Source organism: Lepus europaeus, chromosome 10, assembly GCF_033115175.1.
Source record: "Lepus europaeus isolate LE1 chromosome 10, mLepTim1.pri, whole genome shotgun sequence".
In the NCBI taxonomy this organism is placed as follows: domain Eukaryota; kingdom Metazoa; phylum Chordata; class Mammalia; order Lagomorpha; family Leporidae; genus Lepus; species Lepus europaeus.
In genome coordinates, this window is record NC_084836.1 from 109,624,067 (window position 1) to 109,649,352 (window position 25,286).

At 48.0% G+C, this 25,286-nt stretch overlaps 1 protein-coding gene across 1 annotated transcript in view; it reads right to left on the reverse strand.

Moving 5' to 3' along the window:
• Positions 1 to 25,286, reverse strand: part of PTPRT (protein tyrosine phosphatase receptor type T) — a 787,789-nt gene that overhangs the window by 699,666 nt on the left and 62,837 nt on the right. The window lies entirely within an intron of this gene.

Below are 25,286 nucleotides of genomic sequence, written 5' to 3' on the forward strand. Positions count from 1 at the left end.
TGCTAAGCACTGGAGTAAGTTGAGTAGCGTTAATGTTAGATATCTTACACACACATACAAATGAATAAATGAATGGTTAACATATTCATTTATTATTCAATTTAATCTTCACATTGACCCTGGGAGATAGGGAATTTTTATTTTACTCCAAGACTGAAGGACTTCCCCTTTTCCCTCCACAGTCAAAGGTTGTGCTACCAGTACTATTTTTAGAATGCATAGCTACCACCTCCAAGCATTAAAAAAAGCCCCCTCAGAGGAAGTAAGTGAACCTCTTTTGAGTCACTCTGACAGATTAAATGGTTGTTCCCAGTTCTTCAACCCTCTGTGGACCCAAGTCCTTTGCCACTGACAGGCAGTTCTCAGAAGAAGCAGAGTAAGTCCTCCTCCCCAGGTTCTGGGCTCTACCATAGAACTTGCTTTGACCAACAGGGTGTTAAGAGATGGATTCAAGCAGAGGCTTAAAACATGCTTCCTCGCTGGGCTTGTCCTCTTACACCACTGCCATCTTTTACGAGAAGAAGAAGGGGGCACGTAGTGTGATCCCGTTCAGCTGGGCACAAAGGACAAACATCCATGAAAGAGAGTGGAGCTCAACTGAGAGCGAAGAACCAACGCTGCCACCGCGGTAGTGAGAAACATAGCCACGGGGCCACCACGTTCAACCTAGGCCCTCCAACCCACAAACGATGCGCGGCCCCCTGGGTACCAGACTAAATGGTTATTGCTGTTTGTCATTGTTTCCTCTTGGCTCGCTGTGCAGCACTGCCTTGGCAATAGGTAATTAATAGAGCTGCTTGAAAGGGCAGACTGATGAAAGAAACCACAAGGAGGCACATTTCAATTCAACACGCAAAGGGCTTTCTTTCTACCAAGGAAAGCAGGAGCAAAATGGGATTGACTGCACAGAGACAAAATGAGTTTCCCATCACCACATGTGGTTAAATAAAGCCCGGACAAGTGGAGGAGTTATCAAAGGAAATTTCACAATCAACTTAGAGCGCTGAACTCTGGGACTCAGAGCCGTATGATTCTATGAAATAAACTGCATCATAAAACACAGTAGATAAACTCAGATGACTCTGGGATGAATATTTTCACCTAGAAAATCACGGTTGCTTTGGAATTTTATTTTAATCATGAAGATCTTCAAGTCAGAATGGACTCTTCAGACAAGACAAGCCACTTCAGTAGCAGTAAATTGCCTCATTTGTTCACCCCAATGCGAGAAACACCAATAGCTGCCAGTTAAGTAAGTGTTGGGCAATTCTTATCTTATTGAGGTTCTAGGAGGTTCCAATAATACATACCCTATACCCTTGGGGTTCTGAGTACACTTAAGAACAGAGACAGGAAAGAGACAGAATTTCAAGCCCCTATTTTACTGCTCACAACGCTGTGTTAGAGAGAACATCTTGGACTTGAGGCCAAATTAGGCTGCCCGAAATTCCTCCCCTGAACCTGCACACAGAACAGCTGGGTGACCACAGACTGTTCCCTTCCAAAGTTGGCTCTGATACCTACAGCCAGAGCTGCCCTAGTGGAAAGACCACTTCAGGCAATTGGGTGAGTTTGTATCAACAAGGAGCAAGAAGACAAGGACAGAGAAACCTGCACTCATAGTTACCAGATGTTTTTTACATTCTACCAATCAGAAAATCCACCCACCTCTTGGGGATGAGAGCCACTGGGAGCAGAGCAAAGATGCTATCTTTATGGTGTTTCCCAGAGAGCAATCTCTTGGTATATGGCCTGGCAGTAACAGAGTAAGTGAAGAGACGGCTCCTTCTCAGATGTGTTATCTTATTACCATAAACTCCCAGCAAGGCAGCAAGGAAGAAACCACTAAGGCAACAGTGGGGGGAATGAATTGAAACTCAGAGAAAATACTGAGCCAGTCTCCATTTCCATGTCTCCCTGCTGTCCCCCACCCCACGGGGTTCCAGAGGTTTCCTCGGACAGATGAGTAATAATGCACACGTCCCCTACCACATCGCCCAGTAGGGGAGGCCGCTTTAGACGCAAGGTGTGTCTGACTTTCTCCACCCTGGGTCCCATGGTGCTCCCACAGGCATCTCGTTCCCTGTTCCCCTGCCAACTCACACCAGATATACACGTGATTCTGGCTCCTGACCGTCCACAGAACAGAGCCAGGAAGGCCTTCTTTCCCCAGCTCTTGTTCCCTGTTTTTCACCCTAGCCTCAGGAACAGGGCATGCTCACTGAGAAGGTGCAGGCTACTCTGCTTCACGTGCCGTCACGCAGTAGTGCCCTGTAACATGGCCCTAGATACATGGCTAAGTGCTTTCCCCAGCCTCCCTTTGTCATTTGGTAGGGCCACACCCCTGAGTTCTAGTCAATGGGGCATGAATGTGATGCCTGGTCCACAAGAACCACCTCCCTCCTACCCCCATATCTCCACCCTCCGTCATCTTGTCTCTCAAAGGGTGGCTGTCAGACTGTCAGCTTCAGCACCACCTTGGGAACTCGTAAGAAATGGGCATCTCGGGCCCCCCGCAGGCCTGAGTCTGCATTTTATCAGGAAGCCGGGTGATCTGCACACACACTGTGGGATGAGGATCACTAGCCCATTCTCTTTTCCCAGCTGCCAGATGAATGCTTGGGATTTCAAGAGACTAGGAGAGGGCAGAGCCACATTAAAAGGGACCAGAGGGCAGGTGTTTGACCTCACACTTAAGACACTGATGAAGATGCCAACATCCCACAATGCAGTGCCCAGATGTGAGGCCCAGCTCTCACTCCTCAATCCAGCTTCCTGCCCGTACAGGCCTTGGGAGACAGCAGTGATAGCTCAAGTAATTGAGTTCTTGCCACCTGGGTGGAGGACCTGGATTCAGCTGCAGGCTCCAAGCCTGGGCTGTGGCTCAACCCTAGCTGTTACAGGCATTTGGGGAGTGAGCCAGCAGATTAGAGCTCTTTCCCTACTCTGTTTGCTTGTGTCTTGTTGCCTCTTAAATTAAAAAATAATAATAGGGGCTAGCATAGTGCAAAAGCCTCCACCAGTTACACTAGCATCCCAGATTGGTGCCTATTCGAGTCCTGGCTGCCCCACTTCTGATCCAGCTTCCTGCTTATGCACCTGGGAAAGCAGTGGAAGATGGCCCAAGTGTTCGGGCCTCTACACCCATGTGGGAGACCTGGAAAAAGCTTCTGGCTCCTGGCTTTGGCCTGGCCATTGAAGCCATTTGAGGAGAGAATTAGCAAATGGAAGATTCTCTCTCTCTCTCTCCCTTACTCCTGCTCTAACTCTGTCTTTAAGACAAATGAAAGTAAATATTTTAAAACAATAATAATTTTAAAAAGGAGCCAAGTTCCTCCAGTGTCAAGGACCATACCAAAGGCCACCCACCTATTGGGAACACTCATTTTTGGACTTTACGCAAAGGAGGAATAAACTAGTAGCTGATTTTAAGCAACTGAAATTTTGAAATTTAACAATTTCCACAGCCAGCATTGCCATATTATTTTGGCATCCCAGTAGGATGTCTATGTGCTCCAAGCCCATTTATTCAAGGGGAGAAGATGGGAAACGACAGCCACTAGCAAAGTTGCAGGGGACTCTACATGGGGACATCACCCACAGCAGGAATGGGGGTAGCAATGCACGAGGGGACGTGGAATGGAGAAATCAGCAGGTGCAGAGTCACAGAGGCAGGAAGCCACAGCACCCAGCAGTGCACCTGTAGGGCCCTGGGGGAGGTGGGACCTGACCACCTGTAGCTCCCTCACAGCCAGTCCTCCTCACAGAGGTCAGAGACAGCCGTCAGAGCGGAAGCAAGCGACATCTGCATGGAGCCCAGGCTGCCATCTTAGAGACGGCCCCGCGAAGGCTCAAGCTTAGGAGCAGCGCAGTAGGGCCCCCTTTGATCAACAGGTTGGCATAAGTAATACCATCCTGAGGCTGTCAGTTTCCTGGAGATCAAAACTGCACCAGTCATTATGCCCAGCTCAGTCAGAAACATGAAGGAGGGAGACTGTAAATACATTCTTCTCCCTTCTCCCTTAAAAAGAAAAAAAAAAAAAAATCCACTAACGTGATAAGGAACATAAAACAGCATTAGTTTCCTCATGGTTGTTACACACAGCACCGAAAACTGTGGAATTAAAGCAGGAAGTACTCTCTGGCTGGCCATACGTTTTGCATGTTTCCCCTCCGTGCATAATAACGTCTTGATAAGCGCCCCGTTATTGATGTGTCTGCAACACAGATCCCCTTTTTGGAGGCAAAACGCTCTTCCGTAGCAGATGGCAGCTATTGTGTTTACACATGAGCACCTCAGGATTGCACTGCCTCACGTCGGCAGTAAAAAGAAAGTCCTAATTGAGTTTTTAATGGCTTTGCACATTGTTCATTAAGATTACATGAATGTGCTTGGTGACTGGCAGCTGAGGGCCTGCAGCTTCGAGAGCCTGAGCGGGCCCGGCGGACAGGCAGCCCTGGCAGCTTCCAGCGGCAGCACCTACAGGACGGGAGGAGATGTGGATGATGGTGAAGGCCCACGTGGTGCCCAAGGCCAAGCAGCTGTGGAGGCTCGGGGCGAGCACCGGATCTTCAGTGGAGAACCCTGCGTTTCGATCTCACTTCCGTCGTTTCTTGGTTGTGTGATTGTGAGCAAGTCAGTCAAACTCCCTGGGCCTCAATGTTCTCATCCACTAAATGGGACAAAATGAAACCACCATGGTTGTGGGTTTGGGGTTTTTTTTTTTTTAGTCTGTTTCAGTGAATATTAAATGAAACACAGTTCTAAATTCAATAAACTTGAATTTTGTACTAAGCAGCCAGTAGCAGATAATATTGGGCCTAACGCAATTTATAACAGTTCAGGTTTATTGATAGTTTGCTGCCTTGCCAGGCATGGATCCTAGGATTCTTTCCATGCCTAAGAGGCAGTGCCAGGCCACCTGTATTTAAAGCCAGAGATACTGAAGAACAGAGAAGCAAAGTCATTTTCCCAAGGCCACACAGCCAGAAAGTGATAAAAACTCAAACCAATTACCCCTGCTCAGCAAGCAGAGATGCGGGGTCTAGGAATACACTCTCCAAAGGGAGCAGCTAATAGCAACTCATACCTATTTCAATTTAAATTAATTAAAATTAGCATTTTTAAAAACATTTCCGTAGTCATATTTCAGACAGTCACATGGCCAGGGGCTACTACAGTAGTCAGTGCCAATATAGGCTATTTCCATTGTCATGGACAGTTCTGCTAGGCGGTGCTGGTCCAGGAGCTATGGATTACTCATCAGAGCTTAACAAACCGCACCAGGATGAGGTCCAGAAGCTCTAGTAACCCAACCTACTTTTCAGACTCCAAAGGGGGTGCGCCAACCACTTGCCTAGGGCCACAAAACTCCATCGGGATTTAGGCTGAGATTCCCGGGCTCTGTCTTCGGTTCCCACTGGAGACGACCGTGCCCCTCCTCGTCTGAGCTGGACCCTCACAGAGCAATGGCTCCCCAGGGAGCTCTTCAGGAAACCAGGCTGCTCCCCCAGGAAGCAGAGGGGTGTGAGATGACTTGCACAGGAAGCAGGGGCACACACCAGGAGCTTTCAGATCCTCAGCTCTGACACGGACATCCACATCCACAACCACGGGCTCAGTCCCTAGCCCTGGGGCCTTCCAGCATGCTGGCATGGAGCTACCCGCCCTGGACTGGATCGCAGATTCACTTCTGCTCCCTGGATGAACTCAGGCCACTTACTCAAGATCTCCCACCCTCAGTTTTCTCTGCTGCAAAAATGGCCATAGGAACCCATCTCGTGGCCGCCGTAGTCACAAAGGTTAAACGAGATACTGTTTGTAAAGTGCCCAAGGATCGCTTCCTTATAGGTTCTTCTTTCCTATCTTCCCTGGACCTGCAAAGTTTTTCTCCAATATTCTGGAGAGAACTCAATAGACCAGGATTCACTGAGAAGTGGAATAAAAACTGCTACCCATGCGTCAGCCCTACAACTGATCTGGTACCGCGCTGTGGGGACGGCCCCTCTGCCCATTTCCCAGTCACCTTCCTCCGCCCTCCCATCTGCTTCAGGTCCATGGTATTTGCATCACGGACTTTTACAGCAACTTCACACCCAGCCTAGCCTCTGACTCTCTCACACCCAATACAACAGCCATCAGCCCCATCTTCCTGAGACACAAAACTGTCAGCGATGGGGCCTCTGCTTCTAACAAAGTCATCCTCCACAGGAAACTCCTGCTTTCTCTGCAGTCTGCGTGGGGGCAGGTGGATCCCCCACCTCCCAGCCCCCATCTGCCTGTTCTGTATATAGAGGCCCTCCCCACACGGACACAGCCCCCATCCACCTGTTGGAATCCCCCCACTCCGCAAAGACAGCCACGTTCCAATCTCCAGAACCTCTGAAGATGTCACCTCACATGGCACAAGAGAATTAAGGTTGTGAATCAGGTAACCTTGAGACGGAGAAGTTATTCTGTATTTTCTAGGTGGTTGCACTACAATCAAAAGGGCCTTTAACAGTAGATATGCAAGCTGGAGAAGCAGAGCGAAAGGTTCATTACCAGGTGCTAAGCTCCCTACTCTGAGGACAGAGGACAGAGGACAGAGGAAGGGGCTGTGAGCCAAAGAGTGCAGGGGGCACCAAACTAGAAAACACAAGACCACAAGCTCTCCCGAGAGCACTCACAACGCGGCTCCGCCCTGAGGACACCCGAGTTCCATGCACTGGGGCACTTTTAGGATGTCTGACCTCCCAAGCTGAAAGATAATCAAAGTGTGTCGTTTTTAGTCACTGCCTGAGTGTCATTTATCACAGCAGCAGTAAGAAACAAGACATCCCCCAAGCATCCTCTGCCCCCACTGCTACTGAGCTTTTTTTTTTTTTTTTTTTTTTTTAATGACAGGCAGAGTGGATAGTGAGAGAGAGAGAGACAGAGAGAAAGGTCTTCCTTTTTGCAGTTGGTTCACCCTCCAATGGCCGCTGCGGCCGGCGCATCTTGCTGATCCCAAGCCAGGAGCCAAGTGCTTCTCCTGGTCTCCCATGTGGGTGCAGGGCCCAAGGACTTGGGCCATCCTCCACTGCCTTCCCGGGCTAGAACCCGGTGTGCCGGCACTGCAAGGCGGAGGATTAGCCTGTTAAGCCACAGTGCCGGCCTGAGCTTTTAGGGTGACCCCTTCCCTGAAATCCGTGCCCCGCCCCGCTGCCTCCTGAAACTCCGTAAATGCCGTTAACTCTGCATGGCTGTCGCCAGCGCCCAGAGAACAGTTATTTCTGCATTGCTGTCCCCATAGCTCATGGTGCAGACTTCAAGTATAGCGATCTTGGACAAGAACTCATTTAAGTCCATAATGATGAAATGAATCTGCCTGGTCACAAGAAAAAGGACAAGGGACACAAAAACAGCCAAAGGCACAAAGAATTGTTAACGGAAGAAAACGCATGTGTCAAAAGAAGCACTGGGTGCAACCTTATTACCATGGAAACTGATAATCATTAAGCCGATCACAAACACAGCAATAAACCAATAGTCACGGTCAAAACATATCATTCAACATTACCCAGATTATCTGTTAAAGCAATATAATTATCATGTGTCGAAAAAAAAAAAGGGGGGAAAGAAATCTGCTTCTTTTCTAAGACACCAGAAAATGGGGAGGGGAGTTGTAATGTTAATTACAGCTTAATGGATACATAATATCTATTTAAAACAAGGAAGATACATCCTGAAGTTTCAAAGGAAAAGTCAGTTTGTTGGAACAAGCAATATGCATTTCTATAATCATTCATTGAGACCAATAAGTTGAGGTTTAAGCATTTCATATGCAAATTTGTTAAGGCAATTTCCCAAGAAACAGTTATCTGATCATCCATGGAGGTGAGGATAATGTAGTTTTAAAACAGAATGAAACTCAGGTGATTGGATCTGAATGCCTTAGTGGACAAGGCTCCATGTCACCACGTTCAATGCCCCAGCCCCTGTCCACGGGCTTGCTTCTCCCAAACATCAGATACCTGCGCCTCCTGCTCTCCCTTCCCTTCTTGAGGAAAGAGAAGAAGGGGAGAGGAAGAGGAGGACACAGGGCAAGGGGAGAAAACAGACCAAGAGAGAAGAGGAGGGGAGATGCGAGAGGGGACACACGGAGAAGAGGACAGGGGAAGTGGAAAAGGGAGGGAGCGAGGCTAAGGAACGGAACGCAGGGCAGGAAAAGCAGGCTGGGCAAGGAGAGGAGGAAGATTCCGGGGTGAAGCAGAACAAAATCGAAACCGCACACAACCCTTCCCCCATCTTGCACCCTCCCAATTTCACAGAGGCTTTCCACCCGGTGTTCCTTAGGGTCCTTACAACGATCTCAAGATGAAAACACAACCAGGAAAATATCGCAGGGCTTACCAGGCCCCGTGTTTCCACCCTCTGTGAGTTCATAACGTGCCTCCTTAAAGTAAGAGCTCAGCACCCCAGGAGGAGAAAAACAATGGAATCCAAAACGCACCAAGATGACAATTCGGCTACACCAACTGTGCAACAGAAGACCTTGTTTGATTTACTCTTTGATTTTGGTAAAGGTCAAGACAAAACTGAAGGTCAGATAATGTCACTCTCCTCTCTGACCCCCTGCCACTGTCCTGTGAAGCCACTATAGTTACACGGTGCCCCCGGGAAGCAAGAATTCCCTCCCCCCCTTTTCACCTGTGCAACAGGTGCACAGGTAGATTTCTGCAGTGCCTTCCAGCTATAGAAGTCTGTATGGCTCCAGACTTCACAGGGACATGACGGATTAGCAAGGGCCCAGGGTGGGCATGGATGTTCTACATGGGTTCCCTCTGAACAAACAGTGGGGAGTGGGGCCGGCATGGTGGTGCAGTGGGCTAAGCAGCCACTTGTAATGCCAGCCTCTCATAACAGAGCACCAGTTCATGTCCTGAGTGCTCCACTTCCCATCCAGCTCCCTGCTAATGTGCCTGGAGAAGCAGAAGATGGTCCAAGTGCTTGGGCCTCTGCATCCACACAGCACAGAATTCCAGGCCCCTCGCATCAGCCTGGATGAGCCCCAGGCTTTGTGGCCGTTTGAGGAATGAATCAGTGGATGGAAGATTCTCATTCATTCTCTCACTCTCCAGTCACTCTTTCAGGTGAATAAATAAATCTCGAAACAGTGGAGAGGAGAGACCTTTCTCCTTGGGTCTTGTTCCTGGAGAAGTGTGGTACTTTTCCCTTTAACTGAAGAATTCCTTTCTCTCATGAATTATTCCTGTTCTTAATGATAACAGCAACAACAGCAAATATGTACTCAAACATATTATATTCATTTGTTTACTCCACTATTATTATCCTTCTCTTACAAATGAGGGGGAAAATGGGGCACAAAGAGGTAAAGGAACTTCCTTCAGGCCACACTGCTGGTCACAGAACCAGGATTCAAATGGAGCAAGTTCTAACCATCACACAGCGCTAGCCCCATGCCACCAGCAGGCACATTCTCTCTGCTAGCAGAGAGTGACGACGGACTCTCTGGAGTTAGCTGGCCTTTCCCCCAGAGATCTGTGTTCAAGTAGAAAGAGGGTAAAAAATAGAAGAGAAGCAATGGCACCAAATGAGCTGGCGGTACAGTGAGCAGCAGGGCTGCTGGGGACAGTGTCAGACCCCAAATTGTCCCTGACATTCATTGGGCTCAGTCCTCGGCTTCTGCAGCGCCAAACTGAACTGACATGGAACTAAAAAATATATTTTTAAAAACCTCCAAACTCTTCACACATCCGTTGGCATGATAATATTTTGATTAGTTACATTTATGCTCCAATTACACTCACAGAATGTTCAACTGTGTCTTATATATAGCATGTTTGCCATGCTCCATAGAAAATACTGGATTATTACCTCGTATATTTGCAATGAGAAAAGACTCAAATGGAAAGGGGGAGGAAAAAAAAGCAAGCCGAAGAGATGACTAAGCCTGTTAAAATAGTGCTGTCTTGTCTCTGCATTACTAAATTGGGTCAATGCTATTATTTGCCAAGCTTTAAAATGCCAGAGCTTGGAGAGACACAAGGTATTATGGTCTGCCTTCCTGCTCACCTGATGCTTTTAGCTCCCCTGCAATCACTCACTGGTCACGCACCCAGTGAGTGGTAACATCCACAGTGGGGGATGTTTGTGTCTCTGGGTGGTTTTGTTTTCTGGGAAGAGCATCCATTTATCCAAGAGGTCCATGACTCTGTCCTAGATGGACAGATAGATGGATAGATGCTAAGAGCTGCTCTGAGCTTTGCAAATCGCCTGCCCTGGTGATGCTAGAATGAACTTCCCACCCTGAGTGCTGGCTGGATGCCACCACACCACATTGTTCTTCATTAGCAGACAATGTGAGTGCAGCACATTATCTCACGCTTACATAAGATGGGCCCCTTGGTCCCATGGAGCTCTGCCAAGATCAGCCATCCCCCAATTCCATGGCACACGCCCCTCCAGTCCTCAGCTGCCAGCACTTTCTTCTTCCACTGCCTCCTCCCTGCAGCCATCCCTAGGTCAGCTGCTGCCCCTAAGCCTCTGTTTCCCCCAAGCGGCCCCACACATGAAGGCCATTCCCTACACTAGCTTCTCACAAAATCCAGTGGAATCAGGATTTGTGCTATACTCACCTACGCACCTACTGTGTGTCTGACACTCCAGAGCAACAGCAGACAAGCATCAGAGTTTTTGCTTTTTTGAAGAGTACAGACAAGGAAGAGGCAATTTTAAGAATGCAACAGGTTAAGCTACCACCGGCAATGCCAGCATCCCGTAAGGGCACTGGTTCATGTCTCGGTCGGCTGCTCCCCTTCCAATCCAGTTCCCTGCTCCTGTGCCTGAAAAAGCAGCAGAAGATGGCCAAGTCCTCGGGTTACTATACCCATGTGGGAGAGCCGGATGGGGTTCTGAGCACTTGGCTTTCGCTCGACCCAGTCCTGTTGCAGCTAATTGGGGAGTGAACCAGTGGATGGAAGATTGCTGTCTGCAACTCTATCTTTTAAATTTAAATTTAAATTTAAATAAATAAATAAATGTTTAAGAATGCAGGAGATTTTCAGACAAGTATGTGCACAGAGAGGTAACTAACCCAGACTTGATCTGGGGGTGAGATGGGGAAGTATTAAAAGAAAATAAAAACTTGCTAAAACCAACAAATTCTATGCTGAAGTCTCTGGCTATGGAGGTGTCAGACAGGGGAAGAGGGAACACAAAGAGTGCTTATCAGATGAAAAGCCTGTGTCAAAGCCGAGAAGCAGGGGCTGGCGCTGTGGAGTAGGGGGTTTTAAAGCCCCGGCCTGCAGTGCCCGCATCCCATATGGGTACCAGTTTGAGTCCTGGCTGCTCCACTTTCGATCCAGCTCTCTGCTATGGCCAAGGAAAGCAGCAGAAGACAGCCCAAGTCCTTGGGCCCCTGCACCCATGTGGGAGACCCAGAAGAAGCTCCTGGCTCCTGGCTTCGGCCTGGCTCAGCTCTGGTCATTGCAGCCATTTGGGGAGTGAACCAGTGGATGGAAGACCTCTCTCTCTCTCTGTCTCTACTTCTCTCTGTAACTCTGCCTTTCAAATAAATAAATAAATAAATCATTAAAAGAAAAAAAAACAAGAAACAAGACAGCCTCTGCCCTAAGGGAGGGTCGGAAGGAACTGGAAATACACAGCACCTCTCAAATCTCCCAGCGCTCGGGTTCCAGATGAGAAACTTGCTGTTCAGAGAGGTACAGTGATTTGTTCAGTGTCACACAGCCAGGTGGTGGTGACACTGCCAACAGTCATACTAAGGTGTGTCGGACTCCAGGGTCAGATCCATTCCCTCTAAAACTGTGGTTCCAAAGTTCTGGCATGCATCAGAAGCCCCTGGAAATCTTGCTCATGTCAGGCCCCACCTCCAACAGGTAGAGAAGGGAATCTAACAATCTGCACTTCAGCAAGCTTCTAAGTGAAGTGAACACTGATGACAGAGGGGCCACACTTTGAGAATCCCTGGGTTTTCCAACCTCTAATCATAAAATTGGGAGGGAAGGGGTCAAGTGGCATTGCCCCCGCTCTCCTCCCTGGGTCATGGGCTACTACCCAGCTTCAAGAGATGCCCTTGGGGCCAGCTCTGTGGCGCAGCAGGTTAAAGCCCCAGTCTGCAGCACTGGAATCCCATATGGGTTCCGGTTTGAGTCCCAGCTGCTCCATTTCCAAAGCAGCTCCCTGCTAACATGCCTGAGAAAGCAGCAGAAGATGGTCCAGGTTCTTGGGCCCTTGCACCCATGTGGGAGACCAAGAAGAAGCTCCAGGCTCCTGCCTTCAGATCGGCTCAGCTCCGGCCATTGTGGCCAATTGGGGAGTGAACCAACAGATGGAAGACCTCTCTCTCTGTCTCTACTTGTCTCTGTAACTCTTTCAAATAAATTTAAAAAATAAGATAAAATAAAAAAAGAGAGATGTCCTCCGACCCTGGGCCACACTCGGTGCACCCTGCTTAGGGACTAGGGGTCTCTGGCCCCAGGTCACCAGACACAAAGGCTCGTGATGCTGTCCCACCCAACAAATCCTCACCTCCAACCTGAGCAGACCCCTGCCATCACTGCTCATTACCAAGAACATCATTAGGCACTTACTGTCTATTCCAAATGTACCGGGGTCTGTATAGGAAACAGCACAATAATTATCCCTCCTCTTTTCCCATCCTCTAAGGAGCTTCAAGACTTTGATTGTTGTTATCCAATTAATCCTGACAGCTTTTTTTTTTTAATGTAAAGTTGCTTCTCTCATCCAAGATGGGAATAGCTATTTTCTTTTCTGGAGTGTGAATGGTAGCTAAGAGTGGCCACACAACTTGGCCAACATCCCTAGGGTCCTTCTGTGCCTCCTCTTTCTGCTGGGTCAATGAAATCATACCCAGTAAGCACATGGATTCTGGATTCACACTGCCAGGTCAGACCCTAGTTCTGTAGCCTTTGGGAAGCTACTCAACTTGGCTGGCCTCAGCTTCCTCATCTGTAGAATGGGGATGGTGAAGGTACTACCAGCACCTGCTCTGCCTCATACATTTCTTATATGGACTGAATGTGTTTGTGTATCTCACATGCTTAAAACAGTCTTTGGCATATCATAAGATTGTGTAAGTATTCACTGTCATGGCCATCATTGTCAGCAGCACCCCTGAGCCCTTGTGGGGTCGCTCCCTGGTCACAATAGACAGCTAACCTCACAAACCAGCAGGGTACAGCAGGACCCAGTCTCATGGCCCACAAAGGCAGTGGTCACAGGAGGCACCAGGAAGCCATGGAACATTCTTCCCACCCCCACCCCCAGCTGACCCTCAGCAATCTCTCTCTCTGCCAGCGATTTTCCAGGTGTCATCCCTGAGCTGACTGTACCGGCATCCCCTGAGAACTTGTGAGAAAAGCAAACCCTCAGGGGTCAACATTGTGGCACAGCAGGTTAAGCCACTGCCTGTTACACTGGCATCCTATATGGGTACCAGTTAAAGTCCTGGCTGCTCCACTTCTGATCTAGCTCCCTGCTAATGCACCTGGAAAAACAGCAGAGGGTAGCCTGAGTCCTTGGGCTCCTGCACCCATGTGGGAGATGTGAATGGAGTTCCAGGTTCCTGGCTTCTGCCTGGGCCAGGGAGTCCATCTGGGGAATAAACCAGAAGATGAAAGATCTCTCTCTGCTTTTCAAATAAATAAATACATCTTTTAAAAAGTCCCCAGGCCCCAACCTAGACTGACTGAATCAGAGACTCTGGGTGGAGCCCAGCCCCCTGGCCTCTCACAAGTCCCCTAGTTGATGCTGATGTACTATCCGGTTTGAGAACCACCTTTTTCCAACCAGGCTGCCTAAGCCTCAGCCTAGGGTTCACGGCAGCTCTTGTCCACTTGAAAGGACACACTGTAGCTCTGGTCCAAAGCCTGGGTTCTTGACCATCACCTCCCCACTCACACTTTTAGGAATGGCTCCTATATCGCCCCCTTGTGGCCAGGTAGGAGGGGGCACTCCTGCCTGCAGAGGCATGGTGCATGCCTTTGTGTGTGAAGAGCAAGGTTCTTGGAGAGAACGAGCCACAAGGCGTCTCCCCGTCCTGCTGGAGTCCTGGAAGCCACCGGAACATCTCCACGGCTGTTAACTGGAACCTCTGGAATTCAAACCCTGGACACTCTTCATGTGTTTCATCCTGAACTGCTCTCCCCTCGCCTCACCTTTCATTCCTCAACCTGCCCCCAATCCTCCCAGCTGAAGGCCTGGTTTCCTATTCCAGCCCGATTTCTCCTGCCACCTGTGCCCAGACATCCACCCTTGTCCCACTCTCTTCTACCAGAGCCCACTTTAGGCATTCCCACTTGTCCACAAGGCAGAGCCCAGCACCCCTCCCCCCAGTGCTGCTCTTCCTCTTTCTGGCCAAGCCCCATCCAGTCCAGCACATTCTACCCTGTGGACTCCACCCAGCTCCACAGCAGGAGCTGGACCCAGGAAGACAGGCAGACCCCTGCTAGTGCACTTGGGAAAGCAGCAGAAGATGGCCCAAGTCCTCGGGCCCCTGCACCCACGTGGGAAACCCACATGGTTCCAGGCTCCCAGCTTTGGCCTGGCCCAACTCTGGCTGATGTGGCCATTTGTGGAGTGAAGCAACAGATGGAAGATATCTCTGTCTGTCTCTCTCTGTCTCTCTCTTCTCTCTCTCTCTTTCTCTGCCTTTCAAATACAGAAAAAATAAATCTTAAAAAAGACAGGGAAGAATGAGATCAAACAGTGAAGCAGAGGCAGCTTTAGTGGCAAAAGCTGTCAAATATGCAAAGAGGTCTAGATTCAGTTCCTGAGCCTCCCTTAGCAAACTACCACAAACTGAGCAGCTCAAAGAAAAGAATTTGATTGTCTCACAGCCCTGGAGACTCAAAGTCAGAGATCAAGGTGTCAGGAGGGTGGGGTCCTATTCAGAGCTGCGAGGGAGAAGGTGTTCGGTGCCCCTCTCCTGGCTCCTCGTGGCTGCTGGCAATCGCGGGTGTTCCTGGGCTTGTCAATGCATCACTCCGATCTCACCCATCAGGTTCACGCGATGTTCTCCCCATTGCACCTGTCTGCAGAGGTCTCCTCTGTACACAGACAGACACCAGGCACACTGAAGTAGAGGCCCGCCTCACTCTAGGAGGGCTCACCTTGACTAATTACAACTGCAATGGTTTTTTCCAAATAAGATGCACTGGCAGTTAAGACTTCAGCCTAAGCATTTAGGGGGAGATAACTGTATCCTTTACAAGCTTCCTGGAGCCCTACTGTGTGCATCAACCCAGAGATGTGCCTCCAGAAGTCCTTAGGATTTCTGCTGAGTGACTCAACGTCCAGCTCCGAGAGGCATGGCGCAATTGTTTTAAATTATCAAATGGTGAAGGGAAGAGAGAAGAGCAGACAGGAGAGAGGCAAATCCACCCAGAGAGGAGGGGTGAAAACCCACCCTCCAGTGCCAACAGCCACAGACCCGTCTCCAGGATCCCCTTTCTGAAGTGCTGTTTCCTTGCGCAGGTGAGCACTTTCTACAGAGTTCTGGCATTTCACTGGGCTGTGACTACACTTGGTAAACTCCTCCCAAAGAAGAGCCTTAATGAGGGACTACAATGTACAGTGTGTGCACTGCAGCTCTACCCAAAGGCCACTGGAAAAGGAGTGCACAGCCCCGTGCATTGATGTCGCTGGTTTGTTCGGCAACAAATGTATATTTGGTGCCCGCTGTGCACCAGGCATGGTTGTAGGCCCCAGGAACACAGCTGTGAACAAAGCAGCCGAGGTACCTAATCAGAGACATTTGGCTGAGATGAAAATCCCCCTCGAGAGCTTTGGCATAAGTTGAATAGGGCTCCTCTGGGCGCCCCTCAGGGACGCTCACTAGCCTTTTATCCCATGATTTCCCCATTTTGAGTTCTTGATTTTTTTTAACTCATCTCTTGATCCTCTCAAGTATCTGTGCAATGATTACTTCCCCAGGTGGGATCTGTGAAGGAGACTTTTTCTGAGCCCATGCATTTCTGATAACGCCTCACTTTAACAGCACAAAACACGTGGCTGCGTGCACATTGCTGCAGGCCAGCCTATTCCCTTGTCAGCACCACAGACCAGAGCTTCCCAGGCTTTGCTACGAGGACAGGAGAGCAGCTTGCCCTTGCCTGTCAGCGCCTCTTCTTGGATACACAGGTGGGCACAGGAGGTAGGCAAATTTCCTTACTCCTAATTCACAAAAGATTCTTTTATAGGTTTATACTTGGGAGCACAACATGACAATTTACATGCAGGCTCTGGAGCCAAACTCTTAAAGTCAAATCCCAGTTGTGTCATTTTCTAAAGGGAATCCCTGGGCAAAGCACTTGGACTCTCTTTATTTCCCCATCTATAAAATGGGGATAATAAAAAAAAATGCCAACCTCCCAGGACCATCATGATGATTAATTGACTGGAAATGAATGCACTGGCTCAGAGGAGAAGCTAACAAACTTTTTCCACAAAGGGCCAGGCAGTCAATATTTCAGGCTGTGCAGGCCACATAAGGTCTTTGTCATAATGACTACATGACAGCCACCATAGATAACAGGCAAACGAATGGATGAGATTATGTTCCAGTAAAGTGTAACAAACAGGCAGCCGAGGCAGCCCAGGAGCTATACACAGATTGTCAATTCCCGACTTAAAACATATCAGGCAAATACTAAATTCTTAATACATGATAGCTTTTATTGTTATTATTATCATCACTATTATTAACTATGATGAGATTCAGGAAGGTGGTGGCTGGGTCCTCTCTGCCCCTGTCTGGCTCTCTGACACGATGAACAGAGGGTGTGTGTGCCAAGCCCCATCCACAGAAGTGGTGTTCCCAGCCCACCTAGAGCACTCCGCTTGTGAAAACGACCCCTCCCAGGATGCAACGTGCTGCCTTGACTGTCTCGCTGAGCTGATTTGGGCCTTGCATGTGTGAGTGCCAGCCTTCACCAAGGTGGAGAAAGGAGGGGTGGGAGGGAAACAACAGAACTCGAGTTCTGAAAGAGTCCTGTCAGGGTGTAACAGGACGTCTGTCCCATTTTAGGTTGACGCAGACCTTGGTTTCCTCCTACCAGAGGGACAGGGAAGGATTACAGCCACATCTGGCTTTTCCTGGGGACACCAGACAGCAGTCTGATTTAGTGTTTTTCTTAGCCACACCCATCAGCCTTAGAGCTGGGGACAATCCTCCCAGGTTCTAAGGGCTGCCTGTCCTTTGTCCAGTGTGGCTGTGCACTTTTGCCTTTGTTCTTATCCTCATGCAGAGTGGAAGAGGCTGGTTTTTTCACCATGGACTCGGAACATGCAGAGTTCCCGGGCCCTCTGCTCTCTGTGGCGTCCAGTGACCCATTCCAAACACGTCGAGCCAGCCTTGATCTGCTTCTCCACAAAGTCAAAGCAATGTTGTGATTCTCTCATCCTGGCCCAAACTGATGCACAAAAAATACCTCAGTTTGTGGAAAATATAATTAAACAATGCTTATTTTTTGTGTAAAACATTCTGAAATACGTGGACAGTGAGAGAGAGAGACAAAGATCTTCCTTTTCCGTTGGTTTACCCCCCAATGGCCGCTGCGGCCTGCGTGCTGCAGCCAGTGCACCACGCTGATCCAAAGCCAGGAGCCAGGAGCTTCTCCTGGTCTCCCATGTGGGTGCAGGGGCCACGGACTTGGGCCAACCTCCACTGCACCTCCGGGACACAGCAGAGAGCTGGACTGGAAGAGGAGCAGCCAGGACTAGAACCCGGTGTGCTGGCGCTGCAGGCAGAGGATTAGCCTATTGAGCCGCGGCACCAGCCTACAACTTTTTCTTTATGCACATTTCTTACAACTTCTTAAAGATTCCCAAATATTAGGGCCCCAAAGCACAGACAAGAGGTGTGGGTGAAACTTCTCAACTTGCACAGAAATTCCTGAAAGGAACCCCAGCTTATTCGGGCTTCAATCTCTTCCATACCCTTAAATGCATTCACTCATGTGTTCATTCTTTTATTGACTCATTCATCTGTCCATCAGACATTCACTGATCAAGCATTGTGGATATGGTACCAGATGTTTGCTTCCCACAAAGACATCTTGGTCTAAATACGTTGGCTGGATCCTGTAGTATACTGCCCAGTTTCCTGTTGAAGTAAGGTCTTGGCCCCAGCTGGTGGAGACCCCTGGCAAACAGTCTTCAGCCCGTAGCCCCCTAGGAAGTGTCTCAGTTATACAGTGTGGCCTCACCCCAGGCCTGGCTTTCCTGAGGTGCTGCATTCCCAAAGACTGGCTGAGGCAAGGGTTTTAAGCACCAGCCATTCCTGCCCCTTGCAGTCTTCGATGGGCCATCAAAGTTCCAGAGCTCCACTTGGTTTGGCCAAGGATGTCTTCAGGCCTGCATCTCAGCTGTTCCTGCCTCTGCCCTCCATGTGTCCCCCCTTTCCCTTCCACACTGTTATTCCCAGGGGCTTCCTAATAAAGACCCTGATAAACACTGATCTCCATCTCTGATTCTGCCTCCCAGAGAACACAACTGCAACAACGGGTCTGTGGACGCCAAATCACTCTGTCTCATAGCCTAGAGGTGACATTTGCAATGGCCCTTAAAAGACAAGTAGGAAGATTGAAGAAAGGGAGCAGTCATTTCAGGCTGAAGGAACAAAAGAGAAAGGCCCGGCAGATAGCATAAGCTGAGATGCAGCCACATCTACTCTGCTATGACTGATATGTGGGCACCGTGCAGGCCCAGGTCAAAGATAAAGCCACATTCTGACAAGCGGTCAAATATTCATTGCAAAAAGATCCATGTCTCTGTCTAAGTTCTATTGGGAAAACAGGAACCACTCTGGAAATTACAAATAGATAGAATGTTCATACAAAGACCCAAACCTCCACACAACCACTGAAAGTCTAGGGTTAGACAGTCAAGAAGGTGCTCCCCAGGAAATCCCTAAGAACAGAGATCACAGGAAAGCCAGGGCCCACGGTTTCCATTGCTTGGGTGCCAATTAGGTAGATGCTCAATCCACAGAGGCACAGCCCTCTGGCCACCAACGGCCAACCCCCTACACGTGCCCTCAGCTGTTGGAGGCCAGGAGCTTTCTCCAGATCTCTCACTGATGGGGTCTAACTGGGACCCTGTGGAATAAGGACTCTGGTGGAGGTAGTGTGCATATTTTATGTTCTCTGGCATAGGAGAGAGTTTGGGGTGCTGTGCATCAACAAGCATTATCTGAGGACCAGAGAAATGTAAGATTATTACAGAGCAAGTGGCTGCAAACAGGGACATCAGCTGAAGCTCTGAAGCAGAAGCCCAGGCCAGAGATGGTGGTGTATCATCACTGCCCAGTTCCTTCTCCTGCCTCAGGCTCTCACATCTGCTCTGAGGCTGGGCAGGGAGAGTGAGCAGGACAAGTGACAGGAGCTAGCTAAAGAGCATGCAAGGGACACAGCCTTGACCTGCCAGGTGTGGCCACAGGTAAATCTGGCCACAGTTCAGGATGGCTGCCTCTTATTCACTGGCATTTGGACAAAAAGGGCTCTCAGATGGAGTGGACAGAGCCAGTCCTGAGGTCAAAAACCCTATCTTGGAGTCCTTTCCCACCAGTCCCTAGCTGGCTACTTGGATCCCAGCTACACACACAGGGGACCTGGATGGAGCTCTGGGCTCTTGGCTTCAGCCAGGCCCAGCCCCAGCTGTTGAGTTTATTTGGGGAATAAACCAGCAGATGGAAGATTTCTATGTGTCTGTCTGTCTCAGCCTTTCTCTCTTTCTTTCAAATAAAAATAAATAAAATCATAAAAAATAAATTTAAAAAACATCTCCACCTGCCTTGCTTTTACAGAAACACCTGTCATTGGATTTAGGGCCGACCCTAAATTCTGGATGAGCTCATCTTGAGATACTTTACTCAACTACATCTGCAAAGTCCTTATTTTGTTTCCCCAAATAATGTCATAGACAAAAGGTTCAAAGTTAGGACTTGTGCACATTTGGGGGAGGAGTGCACTGGGTGGCTCTGTGCATGTCACCCGCATGCTTGAGCTGAATCCACACTAATAAGGAGAGGAGCAGGTGACACGCTTGTGCATTGAGAGGAGTACACAAGATGGAGAAAGTGCAGGCACCTGGTAGAGCCACAGGCCCAGAAGTCATCTGAACTAAACACCGTTTTGTTTGTTTGTTTGTTTTTTGACAGGCAGAGTGGACAATGAGAGAGAGACAGAGAGAAAGGTCTTCCTTTTTCCGTTGGTTCACCCCCCATTGGCCGCTGCAGCCGGCGCAGTGTGCCGGCCACAATGCGCTGGCTGTAGCGGCCACTTGGGGGGTGAACCAACAGAAAAGGAAGACCTTTCTCTGTCTCTCTCTCATTGTCTAACTCTGCCTGTTACAAAAAAAGGCAGTTAGAGAGAGAAAAGGAGAGATACAGAGACAGAGGCAGAGAGATTGGGAGGGAAGAAGAGGGGATAGAATGCCCCAAATGGCTGTAATAGCCAGGGCTGGGCCAGGAGCTTTTTCTGGGCCTCCCACATGGGTGGCAAGGCCCCAAGCACTTGAGCCATCTTCCTTTGTCTTCCCAGGCACATTAACAGAGAGCTGGATCAGAAGTGGGAAGTACAGTAGTCAGGACTTGAAACAGCGCCCATATGAGATGCCAACACTGCAGGTGGTGGCTTAACTTGTGCAGCACAACACAAGCCCCCTAGCTCTGTTTCTGATCCAGCTTCCTGCTAATGTGCACCTGAGGAGGCAACAGGTTATACAGCTCAGATAGTTGGGCCCTGCTCACCTACATGGGAGACCTGGATTGAGTTCCAGTCTCCTGGCTTTGGCCTGGCCCAGCTCTAGCTGTTGTGAGCATTTGGTGAAGGAGCAGGGGTGGGGGTGGGGGGCGGCTCACAGCTCCAGTCCTCCCCACACTGCTGGAGGCACAGCCCCATCATTTCCCGTGAACTTTAGGACTAACCCCTTGCACTTCATTTTTTTAGTGCTTTTTAAATTTTAATGAGAATGTCCAGAAATAGAGAAACGTACAAAGAATAAAATACTAAACACCCATAGCTCCACCACCCAGGACTAGCTGCTGTTTACATCTTAACATATGTACTTTCTGCTTTATTTTTAAAGAAAGATCACTTTATTGTTATGTGAAAATCATACATATTCATTTGAAGAATTCAAGAAATGCAAAGAAGTACAAAGATTCCAGTTAAAAAAAAAATCAGGTCTCACCACCCAGAAATAGCTATCATTAACATATGGAAAACATCATTTTCCATCTCTTAGGATACATCAGTTCACAGAGACAAAACAGTGGGAGAATGATGGATGGATGGATGATGGATGGCTAAGTGGACAGAAAAATGGAAATAGATACCATCAACTGTGTAGGAATATATATGCCACTTAAATATCATTTAAAATTTATTTTTGTTTATTTGAAAGGCAGAGAGACAAAGGCAGATACTAAAGATCTTTCATCTGCTGGCTCCCTTCCTAAATGCCCACAATAGCTGGAGCTTGGCCAAGTGAAAGCCAGAATCTGGAACTCAATCCAGGTCTCCCACGTGGGTGGCAGGGACCACTATTGGAGCCATAACCTCCTGCCTTCCAGGGTGCACAGTAGCAGGAAGATGGATCAGAAGCAGAGCTGAGAATCCAACCCAGGCACTCTATGGGATGTGGGTGCTGCACACAACGCTTGCCCCTATTTAAAAATTCTGGCCAGCTCTCCTCCCAGGCCAGCCAAGTAATGAAAGTCAACAGAGTGCCTTCCCCTAGGAGGTTCACACCTCCCTTAGGATATACCCCATGTGAAGAGATAGATAGGCCTGGGCCTCTGAATTTACAAGGTCTAAAGCCCACCAGATTATTATCAAGCCCCTTCTATCAGGTTCTATTTGCCTCTCAATCAGAAAAATTACTTGTAGCTTAGACAGCACCTTTCTTAGCTCCTCTAATAATGACTCTGTCCTTTGTTCTAGGCCCTGTCTAGTGCACATGGGCCTCATTCCTTTGTAATCATAACCTCTACTCTACCACCAATGGCTCTACTCCCAACCTGTGTGTACTGATGGTCCTCTTCCCCACTTAATGCTGTATAATTGTTCAAACTTGGTAAATGCCACTCTTAGGATCATTGGTTACTATCTTCACTCTGTCTTTTATGACCTTGTCTAAATATGATCAGAGTCGGCAAACTTGGAAGGCTTCCATAGCCTTGGCAACTCCTGACGACAGCCTAGGATGGTTACTGGCACCATAAACTAGAGTGTCAATTTGTTGGGTCAACAACAGGAGCCACTGTGCACTTGCTCCTCATGTGGGATCTCTGTCCTTAATGTGCTGTACATTGTGATTTAATGCTATAACTAGTACTCAAACAGTATGTTTCACTTTGTGTTTCTATGTGGGTGCAAACTGTTGAAATCTTTATACTAAATTGATCTTCTGTATATAAAGAGAATTGAAAATGAATCTTGATGCAAATGGAAGGGGAGAGGGAGCGGGAGAGGGGAGGGTTGCGGGTGGGAGGGAAGTTATGGGAGGGGGAAGCCATTGTAATCCATAAGCTGTACACTGGAAATTTATATTCATTAAATGAAAGTTAAAAAAAAATTCTCAAATGATATTTGCTTTTACTTATGTTTAATAGAAGAAAAGATAAATTAAAACAAAATTGAAGGAAATCTAAAACTTAAAATGTTTGTGGACCAAGAGATCCCTTTAAGGTTAAGAATATAGATTGTGAAGAAAACATTAAGAGTCTAGAGTAATTATGCTGTGTTTAAAGTATTTATTTTAGATTTTGGCATTATTTAATGAGTCCACGCTGTGCAAGATGGCGTTAGCCTGCTCACACTCCCTCTCAATTTCCCCTCTGTCTCCTAATTTCTCTGTTTTAATGCTCGGTGCCTGAGCTGTTATACTGCCTGAGTTTCCAAGCTTCACAGGCTGATCTACAGTTGTAGGGGCCACGTTGTTTACTGTCAATTCTCTACTTATTTAGGTGCACCACTCATCATCAATCCTCATACCCTGAGCTCTGGATTTGTGCATTTTTCTTTGTATTAACTCTTAGTGGGATTTTGTGATTAAGTGTTTTTCCTTGACCTCCCGGATGTCACACTGCCTGAGTTACTTTTTGGGTTGACAGCCCGACACTCCCAGGTGCTGTCTTCCTGGCCTCTCATCTGTTAGACATTATTCTGTCTTCAGAGAGCGAATGCTGCTGGGGAGGTCTGAGGCCAGCCTGTGTCTTCTCTCTCACGGAGGAGGGTCTTAAGTTCTTATGTCTGAGGGATGCCTCCTTCTCCCAAGGTTTAATGGTTTAACAGCGGCATGTTTCAGTGTCCTGCACTGCATATCAGATTGTCCTGAAACACACTGCCTTTCCATTTACTACTTTCTATTATTATACTAAGACACACAACACAAAAATGTCCATTTTAACCACTGTAAGTGAGCAATTCATAGCATTAATTTTTTTACAATATTACACAACCACCACCATTATCTATTTTTAAAACTTATTCGGCCGGCGCCGTGGCTCAATAGGCTAATCCTCCGCCTTGCGGCGCTGGCACACCGGGTTCTAGTCCCGGTCGGGGCGCCAGATTCTGTCCCGGTTGCCCCTCTTCCAGGCCAGCTCTCTGCTGTGGCCAGGGAGTGCAGTGGAGAATGGCCCAAGTCCTTGGGCCCTGCACCCCATGGGAGACCAGGAGAAGCACCTGGCTCCTGCCATCGGATCAGCGTGGTGCGCCGGCCGCAGCGCGCCTACCGCGGCGGCCATTGGAGGGTGAACCAACGGCAAAAGGAAGACCTTTCTTTCTCTCTCTCTCTCTCTCTCTCTCTCTCACTGTCCACTCTGCCTGTCAAAAAAAAAAAAAAAACTTATTCATCACTCCAAAGAGAAACTATTTCCTATTCAGAGGCAGAACAGCCTAATTCTCCTTTTTTGATTTCCAGTATGCTATACTCATATACTAGCTTTGTGACCTCGGTCAAGTTACTGAACTATGCCTTAATCTCCTCATATATACATTGTGGATACTAATCGTATTGACCTCAATTTGTCATGAAAAATTAATACAGAGGTCCCAACTTATGAAGGGTCAACTTAGACTATTCTGACTTCCTAGTGATGTGTGAGTGATATGCATTCAGTAGAAACTGCATTTCAGCTGTTGAATGTTGGTCTTTTCTCAGGCTAGTGATGTGCAGTATGGCATTCGCTTCAGATGCCAGGCAGCTGAGCGGATTGCAGCTTCCAGTCAATCCCCTAATCACAGGTAAACACCTGCTACACTCCAGCATGCTATGCTGCTAAGCTAGATGCTCTATAGGTTAGGCATATTAAGTGCATTTAAGGATACTTTCAATGTAGGACAGGTTTATCAGGATATAATGCTATCATAAATTAGGATGTAACCCATCATAACTTACATTGTGTGTGGCTGTACAGGCAAGCCCCTGAAAATGTCTCCTGGTAAACTCAAGAAGGATTTGTTATTACTGTTAAATTAAATGAAACTATGTTAGAATATATATTTGAATAAAAGCTGTAGGTATACACACCTTTACATGATGTGTCTACTTATCTAAATCTACCTTAGAATAAAATATTCCTCCTTAAACTGTCCTTATTAATCATCGTTACTTGACTGCTCTCATTACTGTAGTTCATCAGTATTCCTTGCTTGCCAAGACTTTATCCTTGGTTCCAACAGTATATATTCCATTTTGTTTTTATTTAGTTCCATTTTTTCCTGTTACTAATTTATTTATGGGCTATTTAATCCTATCAGGGCTATTTTGGGCTTCAATTTGTTTCTCTTTGTCCCCATTAATCTCATTCTGCTCATTTATTGCCTCATCCTTGAACTCCCACTACACTGACTTGATGTCCTTATCAAGCTGTCCTATAGAGTAAAGCAATTGAGAATAATGCACTTCCGTTGCTTAGCTTGTATTTCTTGGGAGGCTAGATTCGTTGTGCTTGCATGTTGCAAGCCTCCTGCTTGCTTCCCTCCTTTTCTTTCTTCCTTCCCTTCTCCTTTTACTGATTTTTTTTTTTTATTTGTAGTATGCCTTAATGTTGCCATGACATTTCTTCGTGTCTTCTTGGCTCTGCTTGGGTGGCTCTATCCTGACACTCGATTTGCCATGATATATAGCACAGGTGACACCTGACTCTCTTCCCACCGTATCAGAGAACAGTTTCCCTTCCCCTTAAAGCTGAAGTCTGAAGATTGAGTGTTCTTTATTCGGCCTGATTTCTGCAACCTGGTGGAACAGT